General features: G+C 44.0%; 1 protein-coding gene and 1 long non-coding RNA gene across 2 annotated transcripts in view; both read left to right on the plus strand.

The window, feature by feature from the left end:
* Window positions 1-14,246, plus strand: part of LOC147029664 (activin receptor type-2A-like) — a 176,856-nt gene that overhangs the window by 52,234 nt on the left and 110,376 nt on the right. The gene's annotated exons all lie outside the window — the stretch shown is intronic.
* Window positions 1,258-12,999, plus strand: LOC147029667 (uncharacterized). Its single transcript, XR_015056008.1, has 4 exons — window positions 1,258-11,933; window positions 12,043-12,201; window positions 12,528-12,585; window positions 12,875-12,999. It is a non-coding gene; the product is annotated as an uncharacterized LOC147029667 (long non-coding RNA).

The raw sequence follows: 14,246 nt of genomic DNA on the forward strand, positions 1-14,246 counted from the left end.
ATCCCCTATCCTTCCTTACCCTTCAATTGGGCCAGATGCAGGCCCACCTGTCTGTTTACGGTGAATCAGGAGTCGAGCTTGCACTTCGTTCTTTCTCTGTCTTCTCATTCTTTCTGTCTACTTTCCTGGATGAGTAATGGCAAGCCTGTCTTAAGTCTCGAGAAATAAATAACATTATGAGGGGCTTATGTGCTAACGGTAACTACTTTTCTCTTGTGTCTTTGCCTGCCCGTAAATGCTTGATTATTGTTTGATTATTGCTTGACTGGTGCTTTATTATTGCTTTATGAATGCATGCTTGTGATCTTTGCTTTTGTACATACATGTTTGTAGATACGTGCTGTTTATTTTGGTAAACATTTCAAACCTGCTCATTGTCGTTTCTATCATTGGTTCAGCATAGTGTGTACTTGATAAGTAGACGGGAAGTTGTACCTCACTGATTTGCTATGCAAGCTAGCCAATGCCCCACCCACAGTTTCGCTCGACCGTACTTGATAAGTAAATAAGGGTGGGACGTTTAAAGCGCAGTCTCCAGTTGAGGTAACTAGATCACCAATAGGTAACGCGACATTGGGCGTGAGCACCCTGTTGGATCTAGTTGCCCTAACCAGTGTTTGCGGTTGCTGAACAACCCGTCGGACCATAAAGTTATCCATGACACGTCGGCTTCAGTTTCGAAATTTGAGTGGTGTTTCCGAGAAACCCCCATGTGCACCCCTGCACACTCGCTCCAAACCCCGTAAAAATAGGATAGATATCCATGCCCATCTTCAATAGATCTGTACATTACATATTGTTACCAATCCGGGGTTCCGGGCTTGCTACGAGAGGAAGCACTTGGGTCCCTCCCGGACGCCCGGTCCTGAGGCCGCTGGGCACAGATAACTCCACGCTCGGGGGGTGGGGAAGAAGGGGGTTTATAAGACACCGATTGGTACCACCAATCCTGGCAGGGTTACAGTACTTCGTGTGTTACCGTTTCTGTTGGATTGACCCCACTAAGTGAGTTTCGTGCCCTCTGCATACTTGGGTTAACTTACCGTATCGGGAGCAGCCTTGCGGAGCTGCCAAGTACTCACCGGCTAAATAGCAAATCTGGTGGGGTACAACTTCCCTTCAAATTATACTTGTGCACCATCAGACCAATAAAGGAAAAGGTAACTGAGACAGATTGGAAATAACTAAACAATTATTTATTGCACACTTCAAAGCAAGTTTTTTTTTTTTTAATTTTTTTTTTTTTTTTTTTTTTTAAGCAAGAAAGCAAAAAGCACATAAGAGCCAGTTTAAACATAACATATTCATTTCTTTCACAATCTTGCTTACATAAAAGACTTGACCATCTTTCACTCAGGGGAGAAGAATATAACAAGACAAACTTTTAAATATAAGAGAAGTAAAGTATGGAGAAAAGAAAAGCAGTCTTTCCTTTTCTCCCTCACATCACACACCCTGACGGATGTGCAAGCCAAAAATATACAACTGAACATGGAGGAATATGGATGGAAAAGATGGGCAGTGGCGATGTGGCATGATGGAACACGCAGCCGCATCCCCGAGGTGCCCAGACCCAGCAGGCGAGTCTTCTCCGGCGTCCCAGATATGCCAGCTCGTTATGCGACTCGCCCTCCTCTGCCTCAGCTTCTTCTTCCTCAGGCCCCCATCAATGAGGTGCTGCCACTCACCCTCCTCGTCCTTTGTGTCCGACAGGATCGAGATCGCAGGACGACGCTTGTGGAAGGAGTGCTTTTTTCCCCACAGAAGCTTGACACCACCAACTGCTCGTGACACCACAAGAAAGGCTCGTGAAACCTTTCTTCCTTCACCCTCACGCTTTTTTTCCGTTCCCTCACAAGCCTTCTCAGTCCCTCTACGTCTCTTTCCCTTCCTCTCGTGAGCTCTTTTTTTCGTCCCGGGTCATAAGAGTCTGTCCCTCAATGGTACACTGCCGATGGGGGCTGCGGGTCCATGATGTGGCTTGAAAATGCCATGTCATTCTGAGGGAATGCTTGGGACAGTCTCTGCCCCTTCCCTCGCGTGCAACCATTCACCCGTACAGGCCTGCACTGTACATACACGAGAATCGTCATCCCACAGGCCACAAACACCAAGCGTCGCATGCTGGGCCATGAACATGCATGTAAGAATGGAGTACAAAACGGAGAGGAACTCCGCCAGACCAAGGGATGACCGAATGGCCATGGGATTAAACGCAAGACTGATAGGGGTGAAGAAAGGATTGTCAAAAGGAGCAGAGGAGGGGGTAATGGACCGTTGAGGGAGAAAGAGGTATTGTTGAAAAGATTGAAAAGATGTTTGGTGAAGCAGAGGTTATCGGTGAATTGAGACAGGCAGGGAGGGAGGGGGGAGGGGGGCTGCGGGTCCATGATGTGGCTTGAAAATGCCATGTCATTCTGAGGGAATGCTTGGGACAGTCTCTGCCCCTTCCCTCGTGTGCAACCATTCACCTGTACAGGCCTGCACTGGACATACACGAGAATCGTCATCCCACAGGCCACAAGCACCAAGCGTTGCATGCTGGGCCATGAACATGCATGTAAGAATGGAGTGAAAATGGAGAGGAACTCCGCCGGACCAAGGGATGACCGAACGGCCGTGGGATTAAAGGTAAGACTGATGGGGGTGAAGAAAGGATTGTCAAAAGGAGCAGAGGAGGGGGTAATGGACCGTTGAGGGAGAAAGAGGTATTGTTGAAAAGATTGAAAAGATGTTTGGTGAAGCAGAGGTTATCGGTGAATTGAGAAAGGCGGGGAGGGAGGGGGGGGCTGACCGATGGGGAAAAAAGAGGGATTGTTGAAAGGATGTTTGGTGAAGGTATTGGTGTATTGAGAAAGGCAGGGGTGGGGACGGGGGATGGACCGATGGGGAAAAGGAGGAATGATTGAAAGTAGCAGAGGTTGAACAGAATGATGGTGTGAAGAAGGAAAGATTGAAGGTAACAGAGGTGGAGGATGGCGACATTACACCGGGGAAATACAACCTAACCAATGCATACCCATTCAAACAAATCCCTCAACGGGGTCCAAGGACTATCTTCACAAAGACTAATGAAGTAACTAATTGTCGGGTCACCGAAGTGTCCATGTCTGTTCTCCCCTGGGGTAAGTTTTCCAAAACCATAACAGTATTTTATTTAAACTTTATTCCATCCCTTTGTTTTCATCACAAGAGTGTGAGGCTAATTGGGCCATTTGAAATTTTTCGTAATTTAAAAAAAATAAAAAAATTTGATGACGTTCTTCAATGAGGAAGAGACGTATATGGTTCCTTGCGTTGGACTTTGTAGCTTGCTTTTTTGTTCAACATCGATTTAATCTACTGATTGGTGTTGATATTTAAAATAATTGTTAATGGCCTGCTTTTGACCTGTTAGCCTTGAGGACCACAGTTGTTTCTGTTGCTTTGAAGATTAACGTGGGTTCTCGTTTTGTGTTGCTCATTTCACTCCTCATGAGTAACACCACAAGATTTTGTTCTCTTTCAAAGGGGACAATTTTCCGAGGATGCATAACAACCCTTTTATTACACGCTTGTGCTGCTCTTGTCTCGTACTTTTTGAAGTACTTTTAAAAAACGTGCTTATAATTCTCTCTTTGTAACAAATGAAACCATTTGATGCACAAAAAAAAAAAAATCTATTTTTTTGTTCTTTGTTCCATTCTTTGTGCGTTCAATAGCCTGGGAGCTGAACTTTACAGCCAAAAGGGAATGATGGATTACTCTGAGTCATTTGGTGTGTCCCAAATGGGGTACAGCACTGCATTCAGAGCCTGAGCTTGAATGGTTTCCCTTTGATTTCTGGCAACCACTTTGAACTAACAGAATAAGTGCACTTTTGAGAGTCAGCAGTTGTCAAAGTGCTTAGCGAAAGATTCTCTCATTTATGTACATGTTAGGATGGCAGGATAACCTGAAGGTATCTGAACTCACATTTGAGCTGTCTCGCCTGGTTTTAAATCTCTGGACCACTATAAGTTGTCACCCTGGTGTTTCCTATGGATGATTTATCAATGTGTGTGCCGTCCATCCATCGGACGGGTGTTCTGCTCGTGGATCTGTCTGCCAACACTGATGTTGAGCATCCTTTGTGTGTTCCGCGAAGAGTAGGTGAGTTATTGCCGGTACCCTGAACAAATTCCAAATCCCTGTCCTGACTGCTGGGAAGGCAACAGTAAATCACCCAGCATAATGAGCGCCTGAGGAGCAGCTTCTGCAGCACTAACGCCTCTGTGTGATGATCTTATAATACATTTGATTGAAGAATGTACATTTTGATATTTTGATGTTCGCATCTCTATCGAGTGCAGCCTGTGGCTGCTGGTTGCATCATTGGTTGGGACGCGGCTATGCCGCTGATGCAGTGTCCCCCTTACCAGTACACTGGTGCTCATTTTGCCAACCTCAGAAGGATGACAGGCTGAGTCAACCTCCTGGTGTATTGTAATTCAGCGGCCAACGGGGCTCGAACTCAGGACCCTAGGATCCCAAGCCGCCACCCTAACCACTAAGCCAACACCAAGCTTTGATGTTCGTATAATATGTAACTACAATGTAAGACCCGACGCTTCCAGATAAAACTAGAGGGGGAGCACTCGGTAGAGTAAAACCTCCGCCGCCAATACTGCTAGGTCACTCAAGTGAACCTGATATCCTATTCATTCAATTTGACGTCAACAGTGCTCACAGAGTTATAGTTTGAAACTTTCCCTTTTACTGTTAACTTTTACATACTCAATTCATTCGTCATAAAAAGATTCCTTGAAAGAGAAATTGATTTTACGTGGGTATATCCACCTGAAGTTCCAAAATCAGCCGCAATTATAATTTTAGCATGTTTTTTTGTTGGAAATCACTTGTAACATGTAGAAATGCAAAAAAAATCGAAATTTTGTTGAAAAAAAAAGTTGCAAATTTTTTTTTTCTCTAACAATTTTTTTTTGGGGGGGGGGGGGTTGGAAATCACTTAAAACATGTAGAAATGCATAAAAAAAATTTCAAATATTTTTTCAAAATGGTCGCCATAGTGGCCATATTGGATTTTGGACCTTGTCCAAAATCTAATGCCATGATCCTTGGACCAGACCTAATCCCCCACCAAGTTTCGTCGAAATCCGTCGTGGAGTTTTTCCGTAATACTGTTCACAAACAAACAAACTAGAATGGGCACTCAGTAGAGCGCATACCTTCACCAACGCTACTTTTTGCCCCCCCCCACCCCCAGAAACCGTTGATTGTGAGGGTATTTAACCCCATACCACATCTGCCATCTCATATGTGTTATGGCTTAAAAACATTAAATTTCCTGTGTCATATCGTATATCACAAGATTGGGCATTGAATTCACAACATTTTGGCATTGGTTGCATGCAAATTGGATAAAAATCGACCGCACTATGGCAAAATGACGATTTTGACCTTTTCATGACCTCGACCTTGACCTTTGTACTCTTAATTTTGTAATTGGTATTGGAGTGTGGGGAACAGAACAGTCAACATTTTGGTGTTGGTTTCATGCAAATCGGATAAGAATTGACCGTGTTATGACTAAAACCGCACATTTTGCAATGTCGTGACCCCCCCTGACCTTTGACTCCCAACCGCTAATCAGGGTTATTACGTCATTGTGTCATGTCACATATCACAAGATGGGACATTGAATTCTGAACATTTTGGCATTAGTTGCATGCAAATTGGATACAAATTGACCGCGCTATGGTAAAAAGACGATTTTGACCTTTTCATGACCTTGACCTTTGACCCGATCGCTTCCAAAATCTAATCAAATGGTCCTCGGATAATAACCAATCATCCCACCAAATTTGCTGCGATTCAGTTCAATACTTTTGGAGTTATGCGAATAACAAACAAACACACATATACACAGCGATCAAAACATAACCTTCGCAACAAAGTTTGCGAAGGTAACAAACAGAAAGGGGTGAAAACAGTAACCTCCGATCTTCGATGGCGGAGGTTAATAAATAAAAATCAACTTTCACCCTTTAAAAATCGTGCAAATAAATTTATTGAATATCAGCTGCTTTTTTGTTCGTATCCTTTCTCACCTGTATTGCAAACAGAGCAACCTGCTATGTAATGCCTTAAAAGGTGGTGTATCATCGGAAATGTTGTTTGATAGGGTGTGATTATGAATAAAATGGAAATGTTGAAAAAACAGAGCATTGAATATAGCTCGCGTTTTCTCGATATATCGAAACGGGATTGAATGAGACCCACCATTATTTTAAGTGAAAAAGGAGGGAGGGTTTTTGTTCAAATGTAAATTGAAACCAATCTATCTATCCTCAAGTTACTCAACTGCATCATACTGTTTGAAACCGATCTCTCTATCCTCAAATTACTCAACTGCATCATACTGTTTGAAACCGATCTATCTATCCTCAAGTTACTCAACTGCATCATACTGTTTGAAACCGATCTATCTATCCTCAAGTTACTCAACTGCATCATACTGTTTGCAACTGATCTATCTATCCTCAAATTACTCAACTGCATCATACTGTTTTCAGATTTGGCTTGATTAGTGGTATCTCCTATGGGGCAATTGTTGAGTAATGCATGCAGACTGGGATGGACGGACTCTGGCACGCTGAGGTCAAGCTCCTTTTATGTTATAAACTAGCAAATGCCACCCGTCGCTTCGCTGATTGGCAATATTGAGATTAGGGGGGGGGGGGAATAGGGGTGAGAGGGAGTTGGGTGGGAGAAAGAGAGAGGGAAGAGAGTGAGGAGTTATAAGGGGGGAAGAGAGTGAGGAGGTGGAGTGAGGGGTGGGGGAAGGGAAGGCAGACATGCAGTGAAGCGTTAATTACGATTCATAATGTCTCATTAAAATGCTTCTGCGTAGAATAACAGTGAAGATGGAAGCAAGATAGTGTCTGAAATACATTTTCTACCAGTCAGAATATGAATAGCGCCCGGACGCATCTGGAACCAAGCCGTCCGGAGACAAACACTGCCTGGACACGTCCAGAGAAAAACTCCCCTCTGGACAAAAACACTGCCCGCTCGTCTGGAGCCAAGCTGCGGAGACAAACTCCTGTCTGGACATAACCACCTTCTGGATATGGACAAAGACAGACAGACACACACAGAAAGAGAAAAGAATGAAAGGGAGAGAAAAAAAAGAGGTGTGGGAGTAGGGTGCTACATTGTATTGGGAGGGGGTAAAGCAAGGAAAGAGATAAGAGATATAGAGATAGAGAGATAGATTTAGATAGAGAGATAGATTTAGATAGAGAGATAGATTTAGATCGAGAGATAGATTTAGATAGAGAGATAGATTTAGATAGCGAGATAGATATCGATAGAGATATGTAGATAGAGATATGTAGATAGAGATATGTAGATAGAGAGATGTAGATAGAGAGATATAGATGGGGTAGGGGTAGGGGAGTTGGCAGAGAGAATATGTTGTGCTTTATGAACAACACACACACACACACACACACACACACACACACACACACACACACACACACACACACACACACACACACACACACACACACACACACACACACACACACACACACACACACACACACACACACACACACACACTAGTCCATCCATCCATTGGGACCATACTCTGTGCAGAGCGTCGGTGCTGCTGTTGCAGTCTCCTTGGCTATTGGGTACAATCCTGGACAGGTCACCACTCCGACACAGGATACCAGCAAGCTGGCTCTCATTTTGCCGACCTCGGAAGGATGACAGGCTGAGTTAACCCCTTGGTATTAATTCAACAGCCAACAGGGCTCGAACTCAGGACTCTAGGATCCCAAGCCACCACCATAACCGCGAAGCCAACGCCAGGCTTAGTGCTTGGCCGATATTGGCAATTTTTGGGGAATGGGCAGATTGGAGTCAGTGTGATTACCAACTACAGAACGTACTGTGTACAACAGAAAAACCTTGAGTAGCTTTCACTGAAAAACAACGTTGCATTTATATCAACGTCTCAGGAATATGTTCACAAACATTAACCTTTAAAAATAGCTGTGTGTGAGACGGGTGGAAAAAAAATTGTGCTCGTTAGTATGGCAAACAACTCGGAAATTGGGTGTTGTTTCACAACAACTTGCTAAGGGTGACTGAGCACGAACCACTCGCTCTGGGTGGTGGAGCATGGAGCACGAACCACTGGCTCTGGGTGACGGAGCACAGAGCACGAACCACTCGCTCTGGGTGGTGGAGCACAGAGCACGAACCACTCGCTCTGGGTGATGGAGCACAGAGCACGGACCACTCGCTCTGGGTGGTGGAGCACGGAGCACGAACCACTCGCTCTGGGTGACGGAGCACAGAGCACGAACCACTCGCTCTGGGTGGTGGAGCACAGAGCACGAACCACTCGCTCTGGGTGGCGGAGCACGGAGCACGAACCACTCGCTCTGGGTGGCGGAGCACGGAGCACGAACCACTCGCTCTGGGTGGCGGAGCACGGAGCACGAACCACTCGCTCTGGGTGGCGGAGCACGGAGCACGAACCACTCGCTCTGGGTGGCGGAGCACGGAGCACGAACCACTCGCTCTGGGTGGCGGAGCACGGAGCACGAACCACTCGCTCTGGGTGGCGGAGCACGGAGCATGAACCACTCGCTCTGGGTGGCGGAGCACGGAGCACGAACCACTCGCTCTGGGTGGCGGAGCACGGAGCACGAACCACTCGCTCTGGGTGGCGGAGCACGGAGCACGAACCACTCGCTCTGGGTGACGGAGCACAAATCACTCGCTCTGGGTGGCGGAGCACGAACCACTCGCTCTGGATGATTTGTCACGGCAAAATATTCCGCAGTGAGTGAACGATTCGCTCAGAATGATGTAGCACGGTACCGCTATCGACTGGAGGGCACTTGGCAAGTGGCTTCAGCACTCAAGCAAGCACTCCAATGAAAAGGTTGATAAGGAACGGCTGGTCAGGCTGTGGCTGTATACCATAGTGGATCCATTTAACTCCAAATCCCTTTAAATTCCTTATCATAGAATGGAAGAAATTGCGCCAAGCTCCTAATTTGAAAAGTATAGCACGTACAAAAGCGATGTACCCAATGATTCATAGCTATGATGAACAGCCATTCGATAATATGAGTGAGGAAAGTGGAAAAAAAATCTTTATCGTTAAGAAATCGTTGCGGCCTGTTTCACATCAAGGTATTGTTGAGCAGGCCAAAAAACATGGCAGCTTCCGACCCAAGCGAGGTTACCCAGGAAACTCCTTAAGACCCCAGAGAGTGAGGTGGCTGAGGATCGCCTGATGAACGATATAATTTAATAAGGCCGTTAATTATTTTCAAAAGGAGAGTTTTAATTAACCCAAACACCCAATTTTCACTCATGCACTTCCTTGTATGCATGCAAAGTTTCAAGCTGCTATGTTTCATGGTCTTGGAGTTATGAATCTGTCTGTCTCTGTCTCTGTCTCTGTCTCTGTCTCTGTCTCTGTCTCTGTCTCTGTCTCTGTCTCTGTCTCTGTCTCTGTCTCTGTCTCTGTCTCTCTCTCTCTGTCTCTCTCTCTGTCTCTGTCTCTGTCTCTCTGTCTCTGTCTCTGTCTCTGTCTCTGTCTCTGTCTCTGTCTCTGTCTCTGTCTCTGTCTCTGTCTCTGTCTCTGTCTCTGTCTCTGTCTCTGTCTCTGTCTCTGTCTCTGTCTCTGTCTCTGTCTCTGTCTCTGTCTCTCTCTCTCTCTCTCTCTCTCTCTCTCTCTCTCTCTCTCTCTCTCTCTCTCTCATACACACCTGAGAGGGTTCCACCTTCTTAAAATTAATAAATATTGACGATGTAAGCATGTCCCCAAGCTGCTGAATACCCTGGAATAGTAATGCATCCATGGTTTTTGTTAAATGCATGTACATGTTTATTTATTTATATATATATATATATATATATATATATATATATATATATATATATATATATATATATATACATACATACATACATACATACATACATACATACATATTAGGGTGGTCCAAAAAAATGAAAGTTCGAATTTCTCGCGGGCATGTTTGCCAAATCGTTCCTGACGTTGAAAAACGCAAAGAAACAAAAAATTAGCAGATTTGGAGGTGGTTTAGAGGTCCATCAAAGTCTCTCAACGGATTCATTATAATGTCACAATACTAATACGAAAAATGAAAGGAAAGAGCATAAAATGTTCTCAGTGGGCAGTGGGCAGTGATGGTTGATCCAAGAGGAACAGTTCCATGATTTTCCGTTGAGAACATGCCATATTCACTCGCTCTGGGAATCAAAAAGAAGAAGAAAAAAATTAGAGATAAAAAAAAGAAAAATAAGAGTACTTTTAACACCGACCGACAGCGAACCGAAACCTCAACTGACGTCTCCCTCTCTCCCACTGACGTCTTCTCTCCCACCGGATGTAACAACTTCCTTCCTCTTGATGGACCCCTAAATATTTTTGGAACTGTGGCAAATTTGGCCAGGAGTATTTTCTAGTCAGGTAGAACAAAATAATCAACATGCCCCGAGAATATTCAAATTTTGAATTTTTCCTTATGATTTTGGACCACCCTAGTAGGGAAAGAATACTGGTTCTGGCTCACTTTTCCCCATGTAAATGAATGGGGGATTTTCAGCCATGAAATTTTTCTTTTTTTTTCCCCTAAAAAATAAATCCCCTTTTTAGCCCAAGGTATATTTATTTGTCTCCCCTTTTAACCTGGAGCCTGGTGTTGGCTTAGTGGTTAGGGTGGCGGCTTGGGATCCCAGGGTCCTGAGTTCAAATCCCGTTGGCTGCTGAATTAACACCAGGGGGTTGACTCAGCCTGCCATCCTTCCGAGGTCGGCGAAATGAGTGCCAGTGTACTGGTCCCGGTGTATGCCCCGGTTAGAATAGGTGTACCATATCCCTGTGTGTCGTAAGAGGCGACCAGGGTTGGTGTCAGGAAGGGCATCCGGCCATAAAACATTGCCTCAAGAAAAAGCCAAACCCCTGCACAGCAGGGAAAAATGGCTGTAAAAACGGTCATTTTTTTATTTCCCCTTTTAACCTAGGGGCTCTCTATTCAAATAGCCCATACAACAAGATAAAGATTTGTTAAAGGTGATTCTAAAGAAATATCTGAAACGCCTAAGCCCCGGGACACTCTTTATCAAATAACCCATACAACAAGATAAAGATTTGTTAAAGGTGATTCGAAAGAAATATCTGAAACGTCTAAGCCTCGGGGCACTCTTTATCAAATAACCAATGCATATTGTTTAGCTCACTCATTGAACCTATAAACATTTGTTCATTCTCAAATTCCTTCAATAGTTTAATTTTCTTTGCACAATAATCCCCATCTAAAATATTGAAAAACAAAACATTTGAATCTTTATATTTTTTAAGATACTCCTTTTGTGCCATTACGAAATGATAAACTTCCCTTAATGATCTCATCTGGCCACCGCCCGAGTTGCAAATCATTTTTGTACATAAACCATGCCAGAAAAAAAGTTTTGTTTTAAATGTTTTCAGTTCATGCCGTGAAAATGAGGAAGTGTTTTTTTGACACGGCCGTGCTGTGTGAATGAGGAAGTGGTTTTGGACTGTCATGCTGTGAAAAAATAGGAACTATTCTGTGAGACAAGGTCTCGTGTTTATATTTTATCTCAGAACACGAACTGAAAACATTTGAATCAAAACTTTTATGGCGTGGTTTATGTCCAAAAATGATTTGCAACTCGGGCGGTGGCCAGATGAGATCATTAAGAGAAGCTTGTCATTTCCTGTGCCCACACCCAATGATTAAGCAATCTCCTCATCGTTGCTTTATAAGCGGTTCGCCAGACAAAGTTTCTGCCAGACGGGATTTTCATTTTTACAACTGAGGCATGGACGATATTTCTTCCGATGAAGCCAACAGCCCACTACAGAGTTGGTAAGTTTGTGTATGCTTTTCTCTTTGAACGATGAAGCAAATGATAATTAATTAAATCATGATAATTCTGATATATATATATATATATATATATTTTTTTCCCTGACAGGGCATTGGAAGAAATTGAGTTTACATATCACGACGTGGTTCATGAAATTAATACTCTTATTGAAGAGATCAATGATTTTAGAAGAGAATTGAAAGACATTTACAATGAGTGGCATGAAGTCTTATCACGTCCTCTCATCTCGAAGGAATTAAACCAATGGTGAGACACGTGTGTGTGCCTCTCTCTCTGTCTGTCTTTCTACCTACTTCTCTCTGCTCTTATTGAAGAGGCCAATGATTTATAATGACTGGTCTCTGATCTCGAATGAATTAAACCAATGGTGAGGCACATGTGTGTGTGTGTGCGTGTGTGTGTGTGTGTGTGTGTGTGTGTGTGTGTGTGTGTGTGTGTGTGTGTGTGTGTGTGTGTGTGTGTGTGTGTGTGTGTGTGTGTGTGTGTGTGTGTGTGTGTGTGTGTGTGTGTGTGTTGCTTTCCCTGTCTGTCTCTTCATCTATACCCTTGACTTATTATTATTTTTTTTTCAGCACTATCGCACAACATCAGCTGTTGAAGCAATCTTGTACAACACATGATTTTCTGGAGGTAAATATTTCTGAATTATTATTAATATCACTCGTACAACACATGATTTTCTGGAGGTAAATATTTCTGAATTATTATTAATATCACTCTCTCTTTAGAATGTCGCCTTATGTTGGTTGCATCATTAGTTTGGACGTGGTTTTGTCAGTACACTGGAATTCATTTTATTGACCTTGAAAGGATGACAGGCTCCTGGTGTGTTAATTCAGTGGTCAACGAGGCTTATTCATATTACCATGTAATTATCTTTATAGAACCTAATTATTATCCACTTTTTGTTTCAAAACAGAATATGGTGTCTGAGTTTCGAAATCACAAGACATCTGAAGAAGATTGCTGGGAAAGATTGTACATTCTCGCAAATGAATATTTAATATTTTCAATATTAATAAATTATATTTGTTTTGTTTACAATTACTTGATTCTGAATTACAAGAAAAGAATAAAAGAGATGTAAAGGGGGGGGGTTGGGGGGGTAGGTGCGCTCCCCCAATGACCCATCACCCCTCATCCCATCCCTCCCCTCCCCATGTGTGTGTGTGGGGAAGGGTGGGGGTGGGATGAGGGAGGTGGTGGGTCAAAGGTGGGGGCGCACAGGGGGATGAGGGGGTGGGGCTTGTGTGGGCGGGGCTTGTGTGGGCGGGGCTTCGGTGGGGGCTTGTGTGGGTGGGGTGTGTGTGGGAGGGGCTTGTGTGGGCGGGGTGTGTGTGGGCGGGGTGTGTGTGTGGGTGGGGCTTGTGTGGGTGGGGCTTGTGTGGGCGGGGGTTTATGTGGGTGGAGCTTGTGTGGGAGGGGTTTATGTGTGTGGAGTTTTTGTGTGGAGCTTGTGTAGGCAGGGCTTATGTGGGAGGGGTTTATGTGGGCAGGGTTTATATGGGCAGGGGTTTATGTGGGGGGAGTTTGTGTGGGAGGGGTGAATGTGGATGAGGTTTATGTGGATGAGGTTTGTGTGGATAAATGGATGGGTGGAGAGATGGGGGGATGGGTGGATGAGTGGATGAGTGGAGCTTGTGTGGATGGGTGGATAATTTTTTAATTAAATAAACATGTTGTGTGTGTGGGGAACTAATTAACTAATCACTAATTATGTGAATATGATGAATATGGGTGGAGCTTGTGTGGGGTTTGTGTGTGTGGAGCTTGTGTGGAGTTTTTGGGTGGAGGTTGTGTGGAGCTTGTGTGGGGTTTGTGTGGGGTTTGTGTGGGCGGGGCTTCAGTGGGAGGGGCGTGTGTGGGCGGAGTCAAAAAGGGGCGGAGTCAAAAATTTCAATTTATTGGAGCTTGTGGGGGGGTGTGTGGTGGGGTTTGTGTGGGGTTTGTGTGGGCGGGGGCTTGTGTGGGTGGAGCCAAAAAGGGGCGGAGTCAAAAAATTTCAATTTATCTTTGTCTTTTGTAATTCCTGTGAATAAAATGAACCTAAAATATCTTCCCCTTCCAAATCATATATCTTATAAGTCCAAGGAACCATATCTATTACATCAACAATTTTAAAAAGCTCGTTGGTCCATCTTTTCGTATAACCTTTTTCAAAATGAGATTTCCACCTATATATTCTTACGATATCACCAACTTTGAACTTAGGTTTTCTGACATTAATCTCTTTTTCATATTTTAATTTTGTAAATGTTTCTGATGGTTTCATATTTGTTGCCGTGTGAATC

This window comes from Eptatretus burgeri, chromosome 3, assembly GCF_056783735.1.
Source record: "Eptatretus burgeri isolate ZD-2024b chromosome 3, Ebu_testis_v1, whole genome shotgun sequence".
Lineage (NCBI taxonomy): Eukaryota > Metazoa > Chordata > Myxini > Myxiniformes > Myxinidae > Eptatretus > Eptatretus burgeri.